Source organism: Triturus cristatus, chromosome 1_1 (genome assembly GCF_964204655.1).
Source record: "Triturus cristatus chromosome 1_1, aTriCri1.1, whole genome shotgun sequence".
Taxonomy (NCBI): Eukaryota; Metazoa; Chordata; class Amphibia; order Caudata; family Salamandridae; genus Triturus; species Triturus cristatus.
In genome coordinates, this window is record NC_140579.1 from 13,887,936 (window position 1) to 13,911,889 (window position 23,954).

The window sequence follows — 23,954 nt, forward strand, 5'->3', positions numbered from 1 at the left end:
AAGCCAAATTATGGTGTGTAACCCCACGTTTCTAGCCATGTAATGTGCTGGCGTGTCTTCGGGAGGGGCTTCTTCCCCCTCACGAGTCACCACATGTTCGTCACCTCTACACAATTCTCGAAAAACTTTAAAACATTTCATAATGACCAAATTCTGAACACTTACAATTTTCTGTTTACTTCCTGGTAACTGTCCACCAATGACAACGTCTCGCACCCCAACCAACCTCTCGCAGCGCGACAGTGCTTGACGTCACTTCTCTCTCCACTCGCAGCCGTTCTCCCTATTCCTAACTCACTTCGTACTCTAGCATTCGTCCCATTCATACACTGAAATAACTGAAGTTACTTCTGTGGCTGTCCGTCCACAGCCTCTGACTGTCCGTCCACAGTCTCTCGAAATTGTCGACCTCGGTTGGCAACTGTCTGTCCCCGTCCGGGCAGACAGATCGGCTCTGATATGTTACAAATACTCAAATCCACATACAGCAACCCACGACCAGCGTCGGGTTGTCATACGCTCACACATTCGCTCCCCCTATCTCGGTCCAGGTGATCAATGGTACCTCACGATCCCCTTCAGATGGTCAACAAAATCTACTACGAGTGTATTCTACACCCAATCGCTTAAGCTTCTCATCGCCTAAGACTTTCCCGGACTGCGCGCGCTCACAGCCTGATCTCACAATCACTCAACATTCACACCAACTCCGCAAGACATCTCACACAAATCAACACTGCAATCTACAACATCGCATCCTATTCCTACTCACTCCTTGAAATGCTGCTTCCTGCCGCACTGCTACTCGCCATCTATGTCCGTCCGCCAGCTCGTCTGCTGCCCACCTTCCGATGATTCAGCATCACTTAACATTTATGGGCCTCAAGGATCACTTATCCTATTCTAAATCTTCCCTCGCTACCGGAAATAACCATCCGTTTCTGCTACCAACTGCGAAGGCCGGATTCTTGTCTCTACCCAATTATCTACAAGAACCCACTCAGGTCGCCAGGATCTTTTTACTTGCCAAATAGCGTAGAGGGAAGAAACACGATTGTCAGAACATATTTACCGCAAATTTGACATGTTCATAAAAGATGACTCAAAGTCTAGGAATTTGACCTTTTATTATCAGCAAAAACATCTGGATATACAAGCACCTCAATACAAGGCACAAAAGATATATGGGAACTAACACAAATGCTACTCTACAAAGTATCTGCATTTGACTACAAATAAAAAGGATTACAGCTTCTAAAAGCATCAGATACAAAATTGCAATCGTGATGTCAAACTTCAGAGTCATTAATCAAACATTTCTGTCCCTACCCTATTCTAAGGTGACATCCCTACACAACATTCCCTTTCAGTTGAGAAAAGCATAAAAAGATGTCAGCAGTGAAACTTCCTAAGAAGTCTTCACTTAGTGAGAGCTCGATCTATGGTGCTCCTTCTAGCCTCCCTCCTAAATCTCGTCTGCCCAACCCACGGGGCACTGACCCGAATACAAAATCCCAAAACCTTTGCACACGCCCTTTAGCATTCCCCTTCAGCCGGGTCTTCCTTCTTGTAAATTTCCATGTACTATTTCATCTTCCTTTGTTCATTAATTCGACCTTGGGTCCCAGGCTCCTTCCGTGCTAGGAGTTGCAATTTCACATTCCAATTCACTCCCTTCTAGTCTGGCCCTCGTATCTCAACTCCTACAACAAAGACTTATTCTAATAAAGAGCTAAATGTCCTTGCACCTGCAACAGAAACAAGAAAAAGGAAAAACGTCTTTGCACCATGAAGTTTTACATTTACTGCAATTTAAGCTTTTCTAAAGCCTACTAGCCTAAATAAACAAAGCTAAAATAAGGAAAGAACAGGCCTTCTCTGCTACATATGCAGTTGGGCCTTGCAAATCAAACGTATTGCAATTACCTTCTGAACATTAGTTCAACATGATCATCTTATACCTGCACATAAGCAACCTACATTCTAACTTCTTAACCTGACCTACAGTTACTAAGTACATCACATTATTGCAGAACTAGAACATTAAACGTAATACAAATACGTTTCATAATAACCAATGGCCTGCATTTCTCTCAAGGCTGGATTACATTTCTACATCTCTATATCAATGAATATATTTTTTATGACAATTCTAAACACTCTTGAAATATATATACGGGTGCTGACTAACAGTGAATATGGTGCACCCCTACAAATCTTAACACAAATGACGCTCTCTCAGGTCTAAGGATAGTCCTCTGCGCAAGTGGGTCCCATCCAAAGGGGAGGTTAAGGCTTTGATCTTGTGACTGTCTAACAGAGGCTCTGCCTCCCAGTACCACTCATCAGTGCCAGGGAAGGATACGCATATACCAATAGATGCCACTCTCGGCCCTGAGCTCGGTAACGGGCTAGGCAGAGCCATTGATTCCCCGGGTAGCTCATCTCTCTGGGGGACTCCTCCTGCAATACTGGGCGCTAACACTCTTGATCAGGCTGACATATCTGGTGTTAAAGAGCCCTCTTTATCTTCAATTCTTCAGTTTCTGCAGATCAAACGAGCAGATCTATGTGCAAGTAAAAGCGAATAATTTGGCAATGCATCGAGAACTATCGGAAGTAGCAGCAAGGTAGCAGCACTCTCATCTGAAATAGTAAGCTCCAGCCACAAGTGGCAAAATCAATCCATGAGCAGGAGAGACGACTTGCGTAAGTTCAAAGCAAAGTCGAAGATCGCAGCGCTTGCTTTCAGTCAGTCTGGCATGTGCTGTGCTCTCAAAATTATGTGTCGAAGAACGAAGGCAGGACACTGGGCTCCCAGGATCTTACCACACATGGGTGGTGTTTTGAATCACATCTGTCACAACATGAGGCTCCAAGCAGTCCCATGTAACACCACCCACCATTATTGGCTATTAGCAAACAGCATTCTGGGACTTGTAGTTTTCTCTATACAGTTGGAAGTATGGCATACTCGCAGCATGCTGGGTAAGAAACGGGGCTGGTATAAGGTGTTGCACCTGACTTTGGGGCACCTTAGCTTACCAACTAAGATGACCTATGGGGATTTAAACATATCACGTCACCACTATGTCACTACCAGTTTGTACAATTTTATGCACAGCAGTTACTTGAGGAGAAGTTACCACAAACAATAATATAATACTGTGTTTTATACACTGCTTTGGGCTATGTATTTTTTCTAAACACTTTATATAATGGGTTTTACGGTATCGAATTACTTGGTTTTAGTGTATTGACTTTGGAAGGATGAAGACCTCAGTTGAATCAGACGCGCGGACTAAACAAACGTAAAGCCATCCATCTTAAATGCTAACATATGGTTTATTGTTAAGCCTTGTAAAGTGATTCTCGAAAATGGTCATTTTCGAGGGGGTATAATTACCCCCTCTTCTTCCCCCTTCACAGCGTTCATTTGTTCAGGATTATGGGGTGGCAGCTGCTGGCTCTGGGGCCCAAACCGGTGCAGTCGCCTCGTCCCCTCCTCAGACTTACCCGGCCTTTACTGTATTTTACAAGCCAAGGATCAGATAATTAGCCCCATTTTTAGGTCTCGCCTAGTGTGACAGTGCATGCGCTGCTCGCTCGGCGAGATTTATTGTTAAGGAGGACTTTCAGAAGAGGGCTAGAAGCACGCCCCTCATTTCCATTGGCTGGTGTCACCGTTAAACCTGCTAAACGGTGGCCTGCCATTGGAAATGAGGGTTTTGGGTTCACGCCCTTTCGCCTCCGATCCGGACTCGGTGGCCTGCTTTGCTGCTGTCGCAAAACACTTTCTTATCTTTATGGGGCCATGTGTTTCTAATTAGAAACACATGGCCCCATAAAGACAACAGATCCCCATGCTCCGGCTGCAGCGCGCTCCTGTTTCACTTTTGAGACCGCACTTGCTGTAAGAGGGTGTAGCGCTGTGGGTCCGGCGTGAAGTACTTTGGGACCGGCACTAGGTTAGTGGTCACAGGTGAGTACTCAAAGTCTATGTATACTCTTCAAGTAGTGTGGAAATATGGATTTTTCTGGTCAGTTATGTCCCCTATCTTGGACCCCAACGGTTCCATGTGCATGTCACAAGTACATGTATGTTTCCTCCAGTTCCAGTTATGAAGACGCAAATACATGTGCGTCCACCGTCAACATGTCCTCTGTCAGATCCGCCATGAATAGGCCGGATATTCTATTCCTAAATATGAAAGGCCACCGGTTTTATATGGTTCATTTATGCCATTTTACAGTCCAGGCAAGTAGGCCCTGATTCTGTCATCAAACTCCTCTTGCCTTCTGCCTCTGAAAGCTCCAGTCTGAGCCTGCATCTGTGACCATGAACTTTGTCTCATTCTCTGCGCGGCTCACGAAGCCTGACATCAGCCTATTCTCTGCCAAGAACTGTATTCCACCTTCGAATTATCTGCTTCCCCCTCAGCCGATGCATTCCTGCCTAGTAGTTTAAGTAAACATTCTTCCAGTTACCAAGCAAAAGGCCCGGCTTCTCTGCCCTTATGCAAGTAATTCATAGTCCTGTTACCATGGAATATTTCTACCCCCTCGCATTCAGTGTAGACACTTAGACGCTTGTACACGCACGCACAGTCAGTATAGAATAGATTCTGTCCGAGAGTCCTTCTTTTGTGGATAACATAGTTCTTTAAACATAGGATGTTAGATATGATTTGGGATTAGGTTGACTTGACCCCCCAGACTTTTTGTCTCCACATGTAGAGCTAAATGTCAAGTCCCCTTCACCCCCTAGTTGCACGTCAATTAAACGTCATGCTGCTGCGCGCGCATCTATGCCAAGTATTATCTTATAGATCCACCTATATGTGACATCATAACCAATTACGTTCCTTTTTACTCCTTATTACACCCATTTTTGGTTACGCAGATAAATCGTCATTTTCCTTATCAATTGTTACGCCTACTGCATTCGCTTCATTGTAATGTATGTACTATAAAAGTCATTTCTTGTCAATAAAGTATGTACTTCACTTCCTGAACCTCCGTGGTGATGGAACTTGGAGCAACCGATTATAATCGATCATTGGAATAAAGCCCATTCCGAACCTCTAATACCACGGATTCTGCCTCTCATTTTACTGAGCTATTTTATTATGTTTATGTATCAAATTAAGTCCCGGTAAAGGAATTTTATTTACCACAGTAGGCGAATATAGCGTACCTCCAGTAGAACTATGCACCAATTTCGATTAATTTCCAATTGGTTATCCATCATTGGCAAGAGCAGGGATATGCAGTATGTTAATGTTTACATCCACTAGAACCTTTATTTGAAAAATAATCTTTTTTTACATAGTGCTTCATTCCTCACATCTGCCGTTTCTAAGCACTGTAAAGAACAGATGACACTCTCACACGATTTATGCTGCTCTATTTACTGGCCTCGGAAGAATGCACGGTTGAGCGGACAGAGCCCGAATTCGAATCAGTAACCCGCAGGAGACTGCATTCGTTCATAGGCAGCGTTCAGCTCATTGAGCCACATAGGCGCTATAAACGCAATATCTGTCACTCTGCTATCTGGAAAAGAAGGATCACTACGGTTCATATAACGTCACTAATAACTAATGTCACTGAGGCGCGCTCCTTAGGAATGCCCCTTGGGAAAGCGCTGCGAAGGGACAAGCTCGGCTAACTACTCCGGTTTAGAAAGTTGCAAAGCATAGTTCCGAGTCCCTGACCAACAGTCCATTCGACGTTGAGTTGTGTCATCTGAGTTTCTCCCTCAGGCGACTGAAAGACAGACGTGAGCTACTTGTGAATCAGGCGCCTAGACACTCTTCAGGTGGCGATGTGTATATACAAGCATGCATACCTAAATATTTCACTTAAAGTGTTATGGAATCAAGAAACGAACAATAATATTAGTAAACCATAATAATAGTAATAATGCTACTACTACTAGTAATAATAATAATAATAATGCTCCAAATTGAGAAATATTTAATCGTGCAATAAGTTAAGATGCATAACTATTTTGGGGAATATTTTAAACCTGAGTAATCCTTAATTAGTTTTTTAAATGTACCAATATTTTTATACGAGCCCCTTGATTTCTCACAGGTGAACATTTTCAGGAGGCAATGCCACTTTCGGGGATTCACAGCAGGGCAGCTGAGTGAGTTGGGCACCTGTTGCTGACTTGTGGGACCATATTAGACAAGCATTTGCAATGCAATAGGTCTTGCATTTGGGCGAGTTTAAGCTATTGGCATTGTAAATGACAATGCCTTTTATTTATGTTTTAAAAACGAAAATAAAAAGCAATGTCCTTTACAATGTTAATAGCTCAAACTCGTGTAAACGCGAGACCTGTTGCATTGCAAATGCTTGTTTTTTTTGTACTTCTGTTTGTTTTTGTATGGCAGGTGCAGGTTTATTTGGTCCTCTTTGGCGCATTATTGTAGGAGCCGAGGTAACCCAAACCTCTGTTAGGTGGTTTGAGGCCCGTCATTACGACGAAGAAGACCAGATTTTACAGGGAACCGTGAAATATTCCCATGTTTCACGGTTCATTGTGCAATACGGGTTTTACACCACTGCATTTTGCAAATGTGACATGCAATGTATTACATTTGTATGTGGGGTGCAGGGGGCATTATTTTAATATTATAGATCACCGTCCCTACATACACTGCTAAGAAACGTGCCCAGCAGCATACTTACTCCTCCTGTTTAGACAGTGCCTACGTTTCGGCATTTTAGCTGCTGTTTCAGGGCACTGTATATTCGTTCCATGCCACAAAGCCTCTGCTGCTCCGGTCCCTGACTTTCCTTTTATAACTCATTGCATTGCATGTGTGAAGCTCTAATGGCTTTGAATGAACTACACTAAAACTACTGGTCCCAGAATACATCGATGTGGCAAATAAAAGCAGAGGTCAGGAAACAAACGTTTCTCTGACAAGGAGGCACAAAGTATCCCTGATTATTGTAAAGCTCTTTAAAGGCCTCTTGACCGCCCTCTCCATTTCGGCCGGGTTTCCATCCTCCCCGCCGCGTGAGGGAGGTGAGGAGGATATGTCAAGGCCTTTTATTTATGTTTTAAAAACCAATACACAATATACGTTTACAATGCCAATGGCTGAAACTTGCGTAAATGTGAGACCTATTGCATTGCAAATGCTTGTTGTTCAATCTGATCTAGGCAAGGCTACAATGGAAACTGTGTCCATTAATAGACCCGCTGAAGGCAGTAGGGGGGTGCAGGTGTTTCTACAGGAACCGGCGCGACTCAAGCGTACTAAGAATGGTTGATCACAATTTTTCTAGTCTGTACTAGGAGTAGTCTGGGCCTTGAGCCAGTGGCGATAAGAACCATTGTACATTGTGTATTGGTCAAAACTTGGCTGTCTGTCGGTTATCTTTGATTCATAAACAACTCTTAGGGGAGTATATGCTGGACATTAAGCTACGAGTTCCTTAAGTGGCAGAAACACGGGGCTGTTTGTTATTTTCAACTTTGTGGGTGGGTGTGGGGCGAGGGTGGTTCTAAGTTGTGCCCCCAGAGGGATGTCAATCCAGCTGACGGCAAAGGGGGTGGATGATTCCTTTTCCAGACACGGGGTCGGGGGGGGGGGGGGTTCCTGGTGGTCTAGAGGGGTCATGGGAGGGATGGAAGTTTTCTCTGCTATCTGTATCATCCAACGGGGTGGTGGGTTGCGGTGGTCTCAAGAGTCCGGAACAATTGGAAATGGGATCTTGAATACAATATAAGGTTTTCACCAAAATGTTTGCAATCCGTCTTGCCCCACTAATGCACAAATTAGTGTCAGAACAACAGCATGGTTTTGTTTCCAGCAGAGATACTACGGCACATACCAAGACTGCAATAGCAGCATTTGATGTCTCTGGGAAAACCAAAGACTATCAGCATGATAATGTTGAACGCGGAGAAGGCCTTTGACCGGGTCACCTGAGATTCACTTTTGTTGACCATGGACACATACAGATGAGGTAGCCGGTATATAGCACTGGTGAAGACGCTGTATAAGAACAATAAATAGAGGCACCCGTCGGGGGGGCACTCTCCCCTTTGTTGTTTGCTCTCTACATAGAAGGAACCCTATCTAAGCCAGCGAGATGAAATTGCATTGGACTTAAAATAACAGCAGTTTCTTAATTTTAAATCACTCTTCACCGGACTGGAGTCCTAGACACAGCGACATATTTAGGCACATGGCTGAGCAGCCATGTGGAAGATGTTGCCGCCCTTAATTGTGAGCCCCCTTCTGAAAACAGTAATTGCCAAATGGCGGCGATGGCATCGGCCTTCCCGTAGCATTTTGGGACGATGCAAAATCAGCAGAAAGTTCCTTTTACTTATTTCAGTCCATACCATTGGGTGTTCCTGACTCTTTTTCAAACTCCTGGACGAAGCGGTGAGTATTTATAAAGGGCTATAGGAGAGCCAGGCCAGCTATTGTTTTCTGAAGCTACCACGCACACAGGGAGGATTGAAGATACTGGATTTTAAGTTATACTTCTGGGCATCATTCACTGTCTGGATTCAAAGTTTATTGATTGGGTGTAAACTTGGGCTGATTACACTTGGATATCAACCTGCACTTGGCTTGCTAATTAGAGATGTTTTTCGGATTAGGCTTGAAACCTGTACTAAATATTCCATCACTCCCGGACATATTTCACGATCTTCTCGGCCAAGCCTGGGGACATCTGGGTGTACATAACTCTCGGCATTTGCATGACGTACAAGGCATTCTGAGTTTTGCTTCACTTCAGGAAATATATGGGCTACCACCACGTTATTTCTTTAAGTACCTACAGGTGAGGGATACTTAAATAGGTGTGAGTTTAGTAATGATCAAGAAACATCTGGAATCCTCACGTGCCTGTACCAGGTTTCTCGAGAGACAACTCTATGAAGTATAATGTATCAGAAGTTCATGTCTTATTACCAGAATGACAGCACGCTCTCAGCTCTAAGATGAAGGCAGCGTCTTCCAACCAAATCACGGCTACCAAAATAAAGGACGCAACACGAGACCAATCACTGGTCTCGGTTAGCCTTAATTTACAACAATTTTGACAATTTGGATGCTTTACCACACACCTGATTGCATCGCTACATGGGCATCATTTCGAACCAATATATTTCATATGTTTGTTGAATGTTTCAAGCTCAAAGAATTTTGGGGTAGTGTATTTTAATTGTTATCAGCACATCTGGGGTTCGAATTCCATCGGAGCAGCATGGAAATCTTGTTGGGTCATAAGCCAGGGCAGGTGCCAGCCTTAGCTCACGGACTTCGATTATAATAGTCAGCGCTCGCTTATGTATTTCTCGGGCATGGATCGACCCTTTACCACTGAAAGTAATGGAATGCTGTGTAATGCTATGCCAGACTTATGAAGATGAAGTAGCAGCTGCTAAAGCCAAGAGTCCTCGATCAATCAAAAAGGTGGAAAGGACCTGGTCCGGCCAGCACTGTTTTTTTTTGTTTTTTTTGTTGCTTTTTTAGCGTCGCAGCTATAACCTGAAATGTTAGATTTATTCCTTTTCACTAAACTTTCTTGATCATTTCCCTTTCTGTCTTTGTTCTATTTCTCTGATCCTTTTTTCTTTTTTCTCCCCTTCTTTGTGTATCTGTATGGTGATACCGTAGAAAAGTCTAGATATAATGACAACGTAGAGTATCATTTGTTCTGGCTCTGGGCAAAATTAAATAAAAAAATATTTTTCATAAAAAGGGAAGAAGCGTTCTGGTCTTTTTCTAATCCCCAGAATTAACAACTGCCATCGTCGCCGGTTTCCCCGGGTAAGACCTCCTCCCGGTAGGGTGCATCACGAAGCGTGCGCGCACCCTTCTGAATGACTTCCACCAGACGGCTGAAGCCCTCAAGGTGACCCGCGTCACACTTGGGGGCCTTGCGCGGGTGATAAGTAGGCACACCACTAGGCCCGGCTCCCCCGTCTCCCAGTATTCCCGTGCCCTTGAACACATGGGCGGACAAACGGTCAACACTTTCCTGCAAAGGGGCAAGCGCCTGGGCGATGGCCGAAGAGAGGAGCCTGTCCATCTCTGCAGGTCTGCGCGCCTGGGATAGCCGGTCCTCCTCAGAGGACAAAGGTGGGGTATAATCATGCTCAGTCTGAGCCTTCATCTTAATAGGAGGTGAGGACACCAGACCAAAAACGCCCCAAATTAGTTAATGGGGCCCTCCCCCTCGCCGGTGTCCAGGAGCTGACACCGCCCCCCCTGTGAGGAACACAACACGCGGAGGAGTCAGCACAACAGTGCAATCAAAAGGGCTAAGCCCGTCAATCCTACCGTTAAAGCGGTGTCATGCGAGGGGGCAAGGATCCAGATCTGAGCGATCGCTCCAAATACTCTGAGGCGGATGCCTCACAAACAGCGCTTCACCGGCGCCGAGAACGGAGCGTTGCGCTAAAGGCGCGAAACAGCGCCACCTAGTAGATCCGCTCCGTATCGTGAATGAGCGCGCTCGGGCCGAAGCCTACCGCGCAACTGACAGCGGGAGAGTAACCCGCTGCAATATACACTTAAAACCAGTCAGAATCAAGTAAAACAGTGCCCAAGAAAAACTACACAGAGCCCATCAAGCCAAGACCCAAAGCCACAGTAAGGAGAGAAGGGACTCAACTGACGGGCCAGCAGTGAAGAAAGAGGAAGGACTACGGGGCTGCGACTGTTTATTGTTGGTTGATTGTGTAATAACCTTTTGTGACAAATGTCAAATGTTAGACTTTCTATTGAACACAGATTGCTTTCATTTATATATGTGATCTAAGGGGGCTCTATAGTCACATTGAGTACTTTTTGGCATTTATTACAAAATTGAGGCTTTTAATGATATGGTAATTCAATCTTCTAGTGGTGTTGTCAGTAGTCACCTTTTCTGTCAAAATTGAGCATTAGTATAAGTGATCACATTTAAGATAACTTGAGTTCTTGCATGCACTGTGAGCAGTTTTAAAATGATTTCCCGTCCAGTTTGCTTCAATGTGGTTGTGACATTTCCTTGTTTTAATCGTCGCCTGAGAGGGAGCATGTTAGCAAATGAAACTAGAGCGCCGCAGCTAGGAGGGAATCACAGTTTTCTTTCCCCTATTATGCCGTGTATTTTGATTTTAGGTATCCGTGAGTAGCTGGCATGCCAAAGGTCCCAACTAGATAAATACATATTTGTGATGGTTTAAAGTATGACTGTGGAGGTTTTGTGGTATGCCCAGCACCTCGTGCCGCAGTTTGTTTGTCCTTATGAACAGTGAGGCGGTACAAATTCCAGATATATTCATGCTTAGTTGGCGAAGACATAACGTTGAGGACATAACATGTTGACCCAACACCTCACTGATACCACACCTTCATTCCCTCTGCTCCGGCTTGCCTCTCCATTTACTTTTTCAGCCTTGCCTCTCTTGGCTCACTGTGTGCATTCGCCCCCCCCCCACTCAGAGCAGGGATTCCTACCACAACCGCCTCCTTGTCCCCACTTACTTTCAGCTTCTCTGAGGCATATAAGGGAGAGGAACGTCAGTAGTCTGTACTGAGGAAAAAGACCTGACAGTTTTTTCTCAAATATAAACCAGCGGGGTTGACACACCCACTGTAAAGAACCCACACGTTATGCTGAGTTAAGAGGCAAAGTAGAGAGGGTTAATCCCACTTTGATATACGTGGGGAACAGAAAATCCACAAGATAACATTTCTTATCCATGATGGGGAAATGCAACCTGGTGCCCGGCTTGCCCACGCCTCATCTACCTCCACCCACGTTTCATTATATCACTGGGAGGGCTCTAGGGAGCAGTGGCCTCCAGTTTGTTTCCAGGAAAGCTAAAAACTCCCCTAGATGCGTAAAGTAAACACTAAATGGATGTAATAATATGATGGAAGGCAGCCTATATCCTATGATGGAATAAACTAAATTCAACTTTGACCGCTGGTCAAAACTGCAACCGCCTCTGTGGGGCATAGTTCAAATGTTTGTACTACTTGAGGCAAAAGGCCACTCTGGAAACTGAAAATATGTATGTTTATACATACAAGCACTCCTACTTTGAATAATGCTGCTTTCTGATCAGAGGGTGTTGGCTTCACTGGTATTCTTGGCTAAATGGACATTCAGTACCTAGAAGACCTACTAGTTTGAACATATGAAGACGTTGCGCCCGCTGCAGATAGACCCCTGCCCCGACGTATCACAAGGTGCACTTGCACGCATTTGTCCCATTGTATAAGGTGTGTAATGGGGCAAACCCCTTACACCTTCAAGATCTCTCCGATTCTTGGTTAGCTGAATACCTGCCGCTGCAGCAGGGACGAAGCGTCCAATCCCGATCAAGTTTAAAAAGAAACTCAATGGAGGGAATTGACTCTACCAGAAGGGACGCTCCTCTATCAATTACCTCTGTATCCCAGCTCCTCTTATAAGCCTGATGAAGGGTGTTGCTTTCCAGACTGGTACCCTCCTAATCCTTCCTCCTTCTTTAATGCGTATAAAGGACATTCATATACAGGCTGGAGTACTTCCTGGCTTCCTCTGTGTGTATTTTCTGTTTGCAGCTGTGGCTACATCAATTGTTTCTTTTGCTTCATGTGTGCTTTTATAGATGTTTCTACTCAGTACTCGGAGAGTAAAAACTGTGAAATGTAAACCCCTCCTTCTGCATCTTTTGATAATCATAGATAGTTGTAAATGTTAGAATACTTCCATACTGCATGTGGATACCAAAATATCTTAGAAAGGGTGACACAGGCCCTCGTCAGCAGCAGACTGGACTACGGCAACGCACTCTACGCAGGAATCCCAGCCAAACACCAACGGCTGCTACAACGCATCCAAAATGCCTCCGCCCGACTGATCGTCAACGCCCCCCGCCGCAGCCACATCGCCCCCCTCCTGAGGGACCTGCACTGGCTCCCCATCAACAAGAGGATCACCTTCAAGCTCCTCACCCACGCACACAAAGCACTCCATAACGCCGGACCAGCGTACCTCAACGGACGACTCAGCTTCTACACCCCCACCCGCCAGCTCCGCTCCGCCAGCCTCACCCTCGCAGATGTCCCCCGCATCCAACGTACGACTGGCGGCGGCAGATCCTTCTCTTACCTCGCCGCCAAGACCTGGAACACCCTCCCAACCCACCTACGACAGACCCAAGACCTACTCACCTTCAGAAGACACCTCAAGACCTAGCTCTTCGAGCAGTAGCGGCACCCCCCCCCCACCCACCCCTCAGCGCCATGAGACTCTCACGGGTATGTAGCGCGCTTTACAAGTACCCTGATTGACTGATTGATTGAGGAGTCCAGCATGTGGCGTACAGAGCAGCACACTCCAAACCCTATCAAAGACAAAGGTTTCTGAATTTTAAGACCATTAAACAAAAAAAGACAAAAAATTAAAATGCCGAAAAAAAAGTACAGAAAAATGCAGCCTGATAGGCATTAACACCAGAGAAACAAAACCACAATGTGTCCCTTGTGTATCTCTGGGCTTCAATGTCCCATTATACCTAGCACTGACGGTGCCCAAGAGTCCGTTCTTCAAACTGAATCTATCTTTGAACACACTGGCTGTTAGATCCCTACTTTTCAGAGGAATTTCTCTCAGATTTTCTGATATTTTACTTAATTTGCAACATCTAAGAATCCTTGTGAGATCATGTTTGTTTGTAGCTTTTCATCCTGTTTTTTCCTGTCATAATGCCATCGCTGTTTGTGAAGTGTCCCTCTTGTGGGAGGAAAAAAGGGTGCGAAAGACCCTCCCCAAATGGGTGTGTGGTCTGCTTTCCAGGTCCCTAAGAGAGAACTTGCTGAGCAAGAAAGTCTAAAGAGGACATTGTGACCAGCATTCCTGATACCATCATTCTCCAGCATTGAATCTTTCCTAGATACACATACTTAAATCACCCCCTTTGTCGAGCTGGAAGTCCTACACTTAAAACATGGCCTTACTAGTAGGTGGTTCCCATATAAAAAAAACTTCAGGTGGCAGACGCGCAAACACCACGCAGAGGTTTTAGTTCACTCATGTGTGAAGGGAGTCCTCCCGAGGTCTGCTCAGTCTTCTTCAGACAAGTCTTCTACTTACACATTGTCATCAAGTCTTCTCATAGAAACATATTTCTGTCTTCATTTATCTGTGATTTCTGATGGTGGTAAATGGTGTCTGATTACTCACAAAGGGTCTTTTGAGGCCTGGTGGATTCTACCTGTGGGAATCTGAGGATTAATTTAGAAGACCTCCAAAAGGAGTGCATTTATTGTCTTCATCCTCCTCACAAGGCAAAGCACTGCCAGGTTCATCAGACTTTTTCAACAACAACAGAGCGGCTAAACTATTCATATGGTTTCAGAAATCAAAAGCAGATAACTCTGAATGACGGCTCTTTCAAAATGACAAAGAGAGATGGGTTATCACACAACACAGGCTACCAAAAGAATTACTGTGTCCCGGGACTGGAGTTGCTGGAGACAACGGGAAACTAAAGTCCCTTGAACTTCTCTAGGAGGAGCCCCATGCGGACTGTTCAGAAAGGTCCGACTGCTACTGTGTCTCAGAAACCAACTAACACTTGTTCGGTAACCCATATATCAAGCGACCCTTGTGATTTGACCACTGTGCTTTGTCTCTGAGTCCCCCCTTGTCCAGTTGACTTTTTGGTTTCTTCATTTATTGTAAATTCCCCCAACCCCTGCTTATTTGGATCCAGCAGTGGGGGTCGGAGGAGGGATTTCTTACATACTCCCCTTCTATGCCACATTTCTAGCTCTTGGAGATATCTAGCCTCACTTATAAAGGCGTAGGTGGACCATACTCGGATTAGTTCCACTGTCCCCCACCCCCTGAAGTTTTAACAATTCTTTGTGCTTACGCTGGAAGCCTTGGATCTTCTCTGTGCTCTGGATACTTTTTTTCTTTTCTTCTCCTGATTATAAACTTGGAGTCTTTAACGGATCGAAACGTCATTGACAATATATGGCATTAAGACTTTTTTCTTTTGAATTCTTCGGGTCCAGAAGGAAATTCATATTTGACAAAATTGATTAGTTAATAGACACTTCTTGTGATTAATTGATATAAATGACATTGTCCATCATGTATGTGCTTTGTGTTTTCGCACCACTTCCAGGTTTTCAAAACACATTAAAAAAAGTCATTGTCATTTACAATGGCAATAGCTCAAACTCTCGCAAATGCGAAACCAATTGCATTGCAAATGTTTGTTTAGGACTTGTGCCCTGGTTTGCACTTATTTTACGAAGGCATTTCAAGACTAGACAAGTGATCTCACCTGTAGGCTTCTCTGTCTCTGTCATGTATCCGGCAGGTGAAACTTGGGCTGATCTCACCGCTTCATGGCCGGGTAGGAATAAAACCACTAAATATGTATTTTTTATTAGGGGAAAGAATCACTTAAGTTCATACCCAAAGCTAAGTGCAAGTTTTCCTGAAGTGCACACACTTTAAAACTTATTTTGATTTTGACCTGTGGTTTGGAGATTAAACTTCTTTTAAAATCCGTTTGTTTCCAGCAAGGAATCAATCCAGACCGTTACCTTGACTGGGCAGGAGGCGCCTCGGTTTATGCTGCTGGTTTACAGGAGAATTGCAAAAGAACAATTGATGGACAGAATGCAGAACAATGTCATACATTCACCCCAGTACAGAGATCTGGGCCTAAATCCATTGTTTTGTTGCCTACCATGCCGTTCCAGTTTGGAGCCAGCCATATGCAAATCAGTCTTGACCCTGCACCCAATCTGGACACAAGGATGTCAAGTCGACTTTGAAAGTTTGTGTGAGTATCCCAGTGGATGTGGCGCATGGGAATGAAGCCTGGAATCAGGGCTGTGTGTCAGGGGAGCCTCTGACCTGTGTTGGATATCCGGTTACCTGCAAGTCCTGGGATCTTACAGTGGACTGTACCCTGTTATGTGCAGTCATCTGGTCCTTTTGGGACTGGGTAACTGTGTGGACACCACAACCTGCAACTATGCAGAATCTCTGGAAATGGTTCCTAAAGTAAAACAATTTGGAATATCAAAATATCACCACATAGGTACCTGGCATTAGCCCTTCCAGCTGCTGAGTTGCCTTTCTCAGGTTGACTCCGTCGCTTGGGGAGAGCTACAAACCAGTGTCTGTGGAACAGCCTGAGTATTATTGCCAGCGGGCGTGTTACTCACATATTACTACATAGGTATAAGAGGGGGAGATTCCTGCACTTCTCATGTCGGAGTGGAACCTTCTGTGTGAGATTGAAGCTTGCACTGCTGTTTCTTTGCTTCACCTGTCCTGATGCCGGGGCTAGTCTGCGCTGCTGGCCCTTTCACAGATCACTCTGCCAGACTGGGGTAGTGATGTAGGGGCGCTGTAGTACATGGACAGTGCAAGATCAGTGGGCAGACTCCCCAGACTCTTTTAGCCCCTTCTTGCCTGTGGAGGAAACTGATGCAGTTGTAGGAAGCTGGCTCTGTGTATACTATACCAAAATGAGGTCTACTGTGTACAGAGTCCAGTGGATCCCCAAAGGTAGGCAGAGGTAAAACTAGATAGCACCTCACTCTCTATTTGTGGCAGTGTGGGCGAGCAGTAAGGCTTTATTAGAGGACAGTGTTAAGCATGTGTTGTACACAATCAAGCAGCAAATGATGTCTCACACTCAAAGACTGAACTCAGACCAATGTTTTGCTTGTCTTAAAAAATATTAAGTTATTTTATTTCAAGAACCAAGTCAAGCCTGTTGCAGGTATGTGGTTTTATACTTTGCAGTAAACAGTACAGTTGAATGCTGTTGTATATACTTGGTTTTGGTTACAGATAAATCACTTGTAATACAATACTTGAAAATACTGTCTGTTCATAGACATATATTGTTACATTGCTTTGCGGAATACTTTTCTTACACAGGGTGGTAACCCTGGATACTACACTGCGACATCTCCTGAATAAAGGTAAGTAAATGCAATTTTGTTATTAGAACACAATTGTATCGGTTTTCATAGATTTTCCAACTCCGCACTTAGAAACCTTTTCACAAGAAAAAAGGTCAATGTTATCCTATGGGAGGAAATGAAGTTATCGGTCAACAGGTAAGTACTTTGTTGTGGCTTGGTTTTCTGGGGTAAGAACCAGGGTTCCCCCAGGGTCAGAGAAGCACTCTCAAAACGCGCTCAGCGGTACTAGGGCGGCTGGGTGCAGAGTGCGGAGGTCCAGTGTTATCCAATCGGGGATACGGGGTCTCCGGTTGGTAGCTGCCCACGTGATACCACGACTTGTGACCACGTACAGTAAGGAGAGTGGAAGAATTGTAAATAAAATGAGGAAGTATTGGCACATAATTTCCCGGAGACCCTGACACAGGCAAAATGATAGGCACTAAACCAGTGGTGACCTATAGGAAAACAACATCACTTCAAGACCTACTAGCAAGAAGTTATTTTCAACCTAAGCAACAAACTAATTGGCTATTATGGAATGATGTCTCATTAAAAGACTCAGGACTAAGAGCCCGAAAGGCATAAATAACGATGAAGAACTTTATGTACACCTTGATTAAGAAATGTTTCTTTAATGTAAATAGTTTGGTAGCCGTTTTGAACTAATATAACATTGTAGGTACATGAATGGGGTACTATAACCAAACATTGAGGTACGTGCAAAGTGAACTATTAATTTATGCTGTGAAATTCGTGACACTAGTGCCATTTAATTGATCATATAAAGCGTAACAAATAATGAATGTCTATAACACCAGGTGCTATACTTAACCTAAAAGATTATTTACAAAACAGCATGTCACTCAAAAAAAGAAACAGGAAACTTGACTTAAACAACGCTTTGTTAAAAACATTAACTTTGCGTAATGATGAAATCGTAGAGAATGTAAATAGTTGACAAATGGCGCAATTGTCTTTCTTGTAAATATGTATAAAATTGTGTAAATTGTGTAAAATATCTTCAAAACTACAACTCCCATAATGACACCTTAAGGCAGAGATGGGCAGTATAAATGTGTAAAGTGAAGAAAGACTCACTGACCGTGAAAAAAGCCAAGTGAGGCTGAAACGCGTTGGTGGAGTGAACGCTTGTTAATAAAGTACAGCAAAAGCCTGCTTAAGAGTGCCACATCCTTTGTTTTTCAATATGTATATTTATGTACAATAATTATGTATATATATTGTGCACAGAAAATATCATGACTCAAAATTCAAAAGAGTTAACCTACAATAGCATTCCTATTGAGCCAAAGTTAGTACAGTGAATGTTTCAACGAAAATGATATGGTATTTACATGTTTCTCACTGACTTGTCTACCTTATATTAACTTGTTTATGTTTTATTGGCTCCTTAGTTTTTACAGGACATGTTGAGATTACTGCTTTCAACGTTACAAATAGGTTGGTGGAGTTGTTTGAGAAAACATGTTACCTGCCACAGATAGACATGCACTTTAATAGCTATAAGGGATTTTGGTACTTTACCAGACACAGGTAGTATGATTATGATGATCACTAAGATAATGAGTCCAAGAGCATTTGTCTTTAACAATAACTGTTGCCCATTCTTTTGTTTTGAAGATATTTGTTGTAATTCTATTGTGGTGGTAAAGGGTGTGTTGCCCTTTAAAAAGGACAATCTACACATGAACTGTATGACCAAGCTGAAGGCTGTTGTCGAAACGTGTAGACCATCTTTGTCTGTGAGCACACTGCACTATATATATGTATACATATATATATAGTATCTGTATGTACAATGTCATTGACTTGTCTACCATATATTAACTTACAGGACATAAATAATATAATAAGTGACTTAACAGGAGTGCTCTGTGTTCAAATGCGTTACATGTACATATAGTGCGGTCTCAGTAATAGAAGGGATGAAAGTCGTAGCCGAGTGGATGATGAACAGCCGCCTGAAACTGAACTCAGATAAGACGGGAGTCCTCATCCTGGGATCTTCGCCCTCCGCCTGGGACGACTCCTGGTGGCCCCCTGCCCTGGGCAGCGCACCCAAACCGACAGACCACGCACGCAACCTGGGCTTCATCCTGGACTCCTCACTCTCCATGACCAGACAAGTCAACGCCGTCTCCTCGTCATGCTTCAACATCCTCCGCATGCTACGTAAGATCTTCCGGTGGATCCCCACCGAAACCAGGAAGACGGTCACCCAGGCCCTCGTCACCAGCCAACTGGACTACGGCAACTCCCTCTACGCCGGAACCACTGCAAAACTCCAGAAAAGACTCCAGCGCATTCAGAACGCCTCAGCACGACTCATCCTGAACATCCCCCGACACAGCCACATCTCCGCACACCTGAGAAACCTGCACTGGCTCCCCGTCAGCAAAAGAATCACGTTCCGACTCCTCACCCACGCACACAAAGCGCTCCACAACCAAGGCCCAAGATACCTCAACGACCGCCTGAACTTCTACACTCCCACCCGCCAGCTTCGATCGACCAGCCACGCCCTCGCCGCCGTCCCCCGCATCCGAAGAGCCACAACGGGAGGAAGATCCTTCTCCTACCTGGCCGCCAAGACGTGGAACTCCCCACCCACCTCCGCCTGACCCAAGACCACCTCGCCTTCAGGTAGCAACTCAAGACCTGGCTGTTCGAGCAGTAGCGGACCCCCTCCACCCCAAGCGCCTTGAGACCCTCCGGGTGAGTAGCGCGCTATACAAATGCTTGATTGATTGATTGATTGATTGCTCATGTACGCTGTACTTGAAAAGTTATATTAAATTACATGACGATGTTTCTATAGCGCTCTAATATCAAAATAATGCATTCACTGGAGTGGGAATAGTAATTTTTACCCTCCCGCTAGCCAACGCTTTCCCTACTGTTGCACTCTTTGGAGTGGGAATAGTAATTTTTACCCCTTCGCTATCCAACGTTTTCCCTACTGTTGCACTCACTGGAGTGGGAATAGTAATTTTTACCCCTACGCTATCCAACGCTTTCCCTACAGTTGCACTCATTGGAGTGGGAATAGTAATTTTTACCCCTACGCTATCCAACGCTTTCCCTACAGTTGCACTCTCTGGAGTGGGAATAGTTATTTTTACCCTTACGCTATCCAACATTTTACAGAGGAACTAAATTACATTTTACTGAATTTCGGAGATTTAAAAAAAGAAAGTAGCTAGATCATTGCAATGAGTGACTGTGGGTTCTGGGAAATTGCCGCCAATCGATGTGGTTATGGATTTAACAATTTGGAAACAGAAACAGTAAACGTAAGAGTTAAGGACAGGCCGGTAGTTTTGATATTTTACTATTATAAACGTGTTAGATTGGTCCGTGGGGCCATGCATATTACATTTACCCTTATTGCCCTTTCAATAGTTTGCAGACATGCATTATTAATCTAATTACAATTGGTGATTTTTGTTGTAAAGATGCATATGCCACCCACATGCACCCCAGCACACTACCCACATGCATCCCACCAACACACACCTTATAACAACACACCACACCATGCCACTGCCCCATGTTACTGAAATAGACACCAAGTTTGCAGTACGGAGCAGAGCAGTCACACTGCTCTACAACATACAAGGCGAGACCGTAGCCAATGCTTGTTTAATTCTGCTGAGACTTTATCATATGTTACATGCGGTTTGGTGCATGATTCACACGGCAAACATTGTCTGCCCTTGTTTTAAAAATGTACAAGGAAAAGAGATACATAGTGTCACGTGAGGCTTCTGGTTGTCATGGAAACAGGTGAGAGGGTCATTGTGAAGAAGGTCCTTTGGACTGTTGGGGTTTGAACCGTGGATGGCAGTTGGGGGGGGAGGGAGGGGGGGCTCACACCAGCCTCAGCTCCGCTCCCCAGAGACAGAAGAGCGGGAAGAGCCTCTGCGTGAAGGGCGCCCGCGGGAAGGAGTAGAGAAGCTCCATGGAGTCCGCATTGTACAGGGACAGCCGCCCCCCCTCGTAGTCCAGATACACCCCCAGCTTCAGGGGCTCCTCACGAGGGGACAGAGGGGTCCAAGGGGAGGTGAGAGCCCAGTACTGACCCCCACACCCCAGCACAGCCCAGACTCCCCCCTCAGGTGACCATGTGATCCCTCCCTTCCTGTTCACAGACTCTGCTGCGACCCCCACACGCCACTCTCCCCCCTCCCGCACAGAGTGAGAAAGCTGCTAGAGGTGTACAGTACTATTCAGTACATGAGATGGAACGGAGTGACAGAGCTACTCCAAGGTATACAGTGCTAGTCATTACACTACATACATGTCACAGAGTGACAGAGGTACTGGAAGTGTACAGTACTAGTCAGTACACTGTGTTATATGATAGAGAGTAACAGAGTCCTGTACAGCCAGTTCTGGGGTACTCCACAGACGTCGCAAGAATAAATGTGGTCTAAGAGTGGCATCATCTGCAATTGGACTAATCCCAAGGTCCCTACGAAGCGGTGTAAGCGGGGAGCTTGGGGGAAGACCCAACAATTGCATGGCAAAGGAACTCTCAATTTTCTATATAGAGCCAGATGGATGGTGACCCCATATATCAGCCCCATACAGGGCAGGACCCCTAACTTGTGCTTTGTAGATTTCCACCACCGGCCCAACAGATTTATGGATACACCTTCTGCATACCTTTGTCAGTTCCCCCGTTGTCTGGGCCAGCTTTAACTTTGCTTTCTTGATTTGACCCCCCGTCCATTTTTTCACTGAGCGTGATTCCAAGATATTCAAAGACGGTCACCCTCTCGAGGGGTTTCCCATCTAGGCAAGGATTTGACCGAACACTATTACTTGCATTAAATACCATGTATTTGGTTTTCTGCAAATTGATCTCCAACCCCCTATTTTTGCAAAAAACATAAAGCTGTCTCAGGCCCTCTGAATTCCCATAGGTGACTTTGAGAGCAGAAGGGTGTCGTCGTCGAACATCTTGGCAGGTTCTTCACAGTTCGCCAGCTTAGGGGCATCAATATCCTTCCCAGCAATCAAAGCCTCAACTAGGCCATTAATAAAAAGGCAAAAAAGGGTCGGGGCAAGACGCAGCCTTGGCGTACAGGTATGGGGGCTGTAAGTTCACCATTTCTGCCGTACCTAATTTGGGCAAAATTGCCTTCATGCAGTCATTTCAGCTGGTGGCAAAGTTAAGGTGGAGCCACAAGTCCAATAAAACAGCCCAAAGTTTGTCCCTCAGCACCAACTCAGATGCAGATAGGTCCACAAAAATTAGTGAAGGCTGCCACCCTCTATACACACTGCCTTCCAATGTAATAGTTGTAACCTAAAATGTGATCTATTGTGGACATCTTCGCTGTGAACACGGCTGAAAGGTTCCCTTCCCGAACTTTCTCACTGGGATTGGGACAAGGAAGTACAATGTGTCCATCGATTTCCCTTGTCACCTGCCAGGCCCTCGTCCAGTGAGCGGGCGCTGCCCCGTGCTATATTGGTCTATTTTGGAAAGGTTTTGTTACGCCAGGCTGTGTATGACCTAGCCAGACCTAATGCTGAAAGAAGACTTGAGGGTTTCTCCTTTTTTGCCACACCAGATTTCGCACACGCTACTGATGGCGGCTTAGACAGCTTACAACCCCTCTCCAGACAGAAGGGGCTGCAGTGTTTTTGCAAAATCCAGCTAGGCTGAAAGTTGTCTTTCAGGGTCAGAATTTAAGCTTAAATTCTGAAATCCAAGCCCAGAAGCCACTGGATGATATCTTAGCAGTGGCCATCGGAGGTAAAAAATAAGTGCAACATGCGAAGGAAAGCGCTGGATAGAGGCTGGAGATTCCGCTTTATGGGAGCGCTGTATTTTTTTATGTATATGTGATCACTGGTGGGGGGGAGAGAGGGGGAGGGAGAAGAGGAGTGGTCCGGACGTCCTCGCGCAGGCTCATGGATGAGCCTGATTCCCTAGGTTGTGGCTAGGGTGGGGGGGCAGGGAAAGGGAGGGGAATGGGATCCTCAGAGGGGTGATAAAAGGGGCTGGTTCAATAGTGGTTGTTGTCACATTTATCACATTTGTCACATCAGATGAAAAGAGTGAGGGATCGTTGTAGTGGGATTGCGGTACAGCGATGTGGTGCCAGAATCTGGTTAATGTCATAAGCCGACATGGGCAGACTTAGAATCGCAACTATCAACATCTGTGGTCTCAGTGACTTCAAGAAAAGACAAGGCAGAAGTTGGGTTACAAGCGTTTGTGGCAAATATTATTTGCCTCCAAGAGACACATATCGAAGGATCACAATTGCATGTATTAAAAACACAGGGGTATAGGGTGGTTAGTGCAACAACGCGGGGGGCCAGGGTTCGGGGCGTTGCTATACTGGCTCAAGGAGGCGGGATCCAATGCACACGGTCATGCTCTGATAAGTTTGGCCGGTGGGCAATTACTGAATGTCAATATAGTATGGGTACGAAACTGACACTATGTACAGTATATGGATGTAATAGCGACGATCCTGGTGTATTCAATACTATCGCCAGTGAACTCGCTCATTGGCCTCTTCCAATTATTCTGTGCGGGGTCTATATTATTAACTTTCTCAGTGATTGGTCTCTAGAGGCCGGTTGGAGATACACGGGTAGGAAACCAAAAGCGTTTCAGGCATTAAGGAATCTGTGCCAGACCCATGGTCTGATTGACTGCTGGCACCTGATAACACCAAACGACCCAGGGTACACTTATTCTTCTAACGCACATATGACTCATGCTAGACTGGACTACATGTTTCTTTCAAATACGCTGAGCTCGAAATATCATATAGAAAAGCTACTGAGGGTACTATCAGACCATAACCCGTTGGTCCTCGATTTAGAATGGGAATTATCCAGGCCAAATTTAAGATCATGGACATTTGAGAGATCAATGCTACTAAATGAGGAATATTGTACACACGTGAGACAATGGATCCCAATGTTCACGGA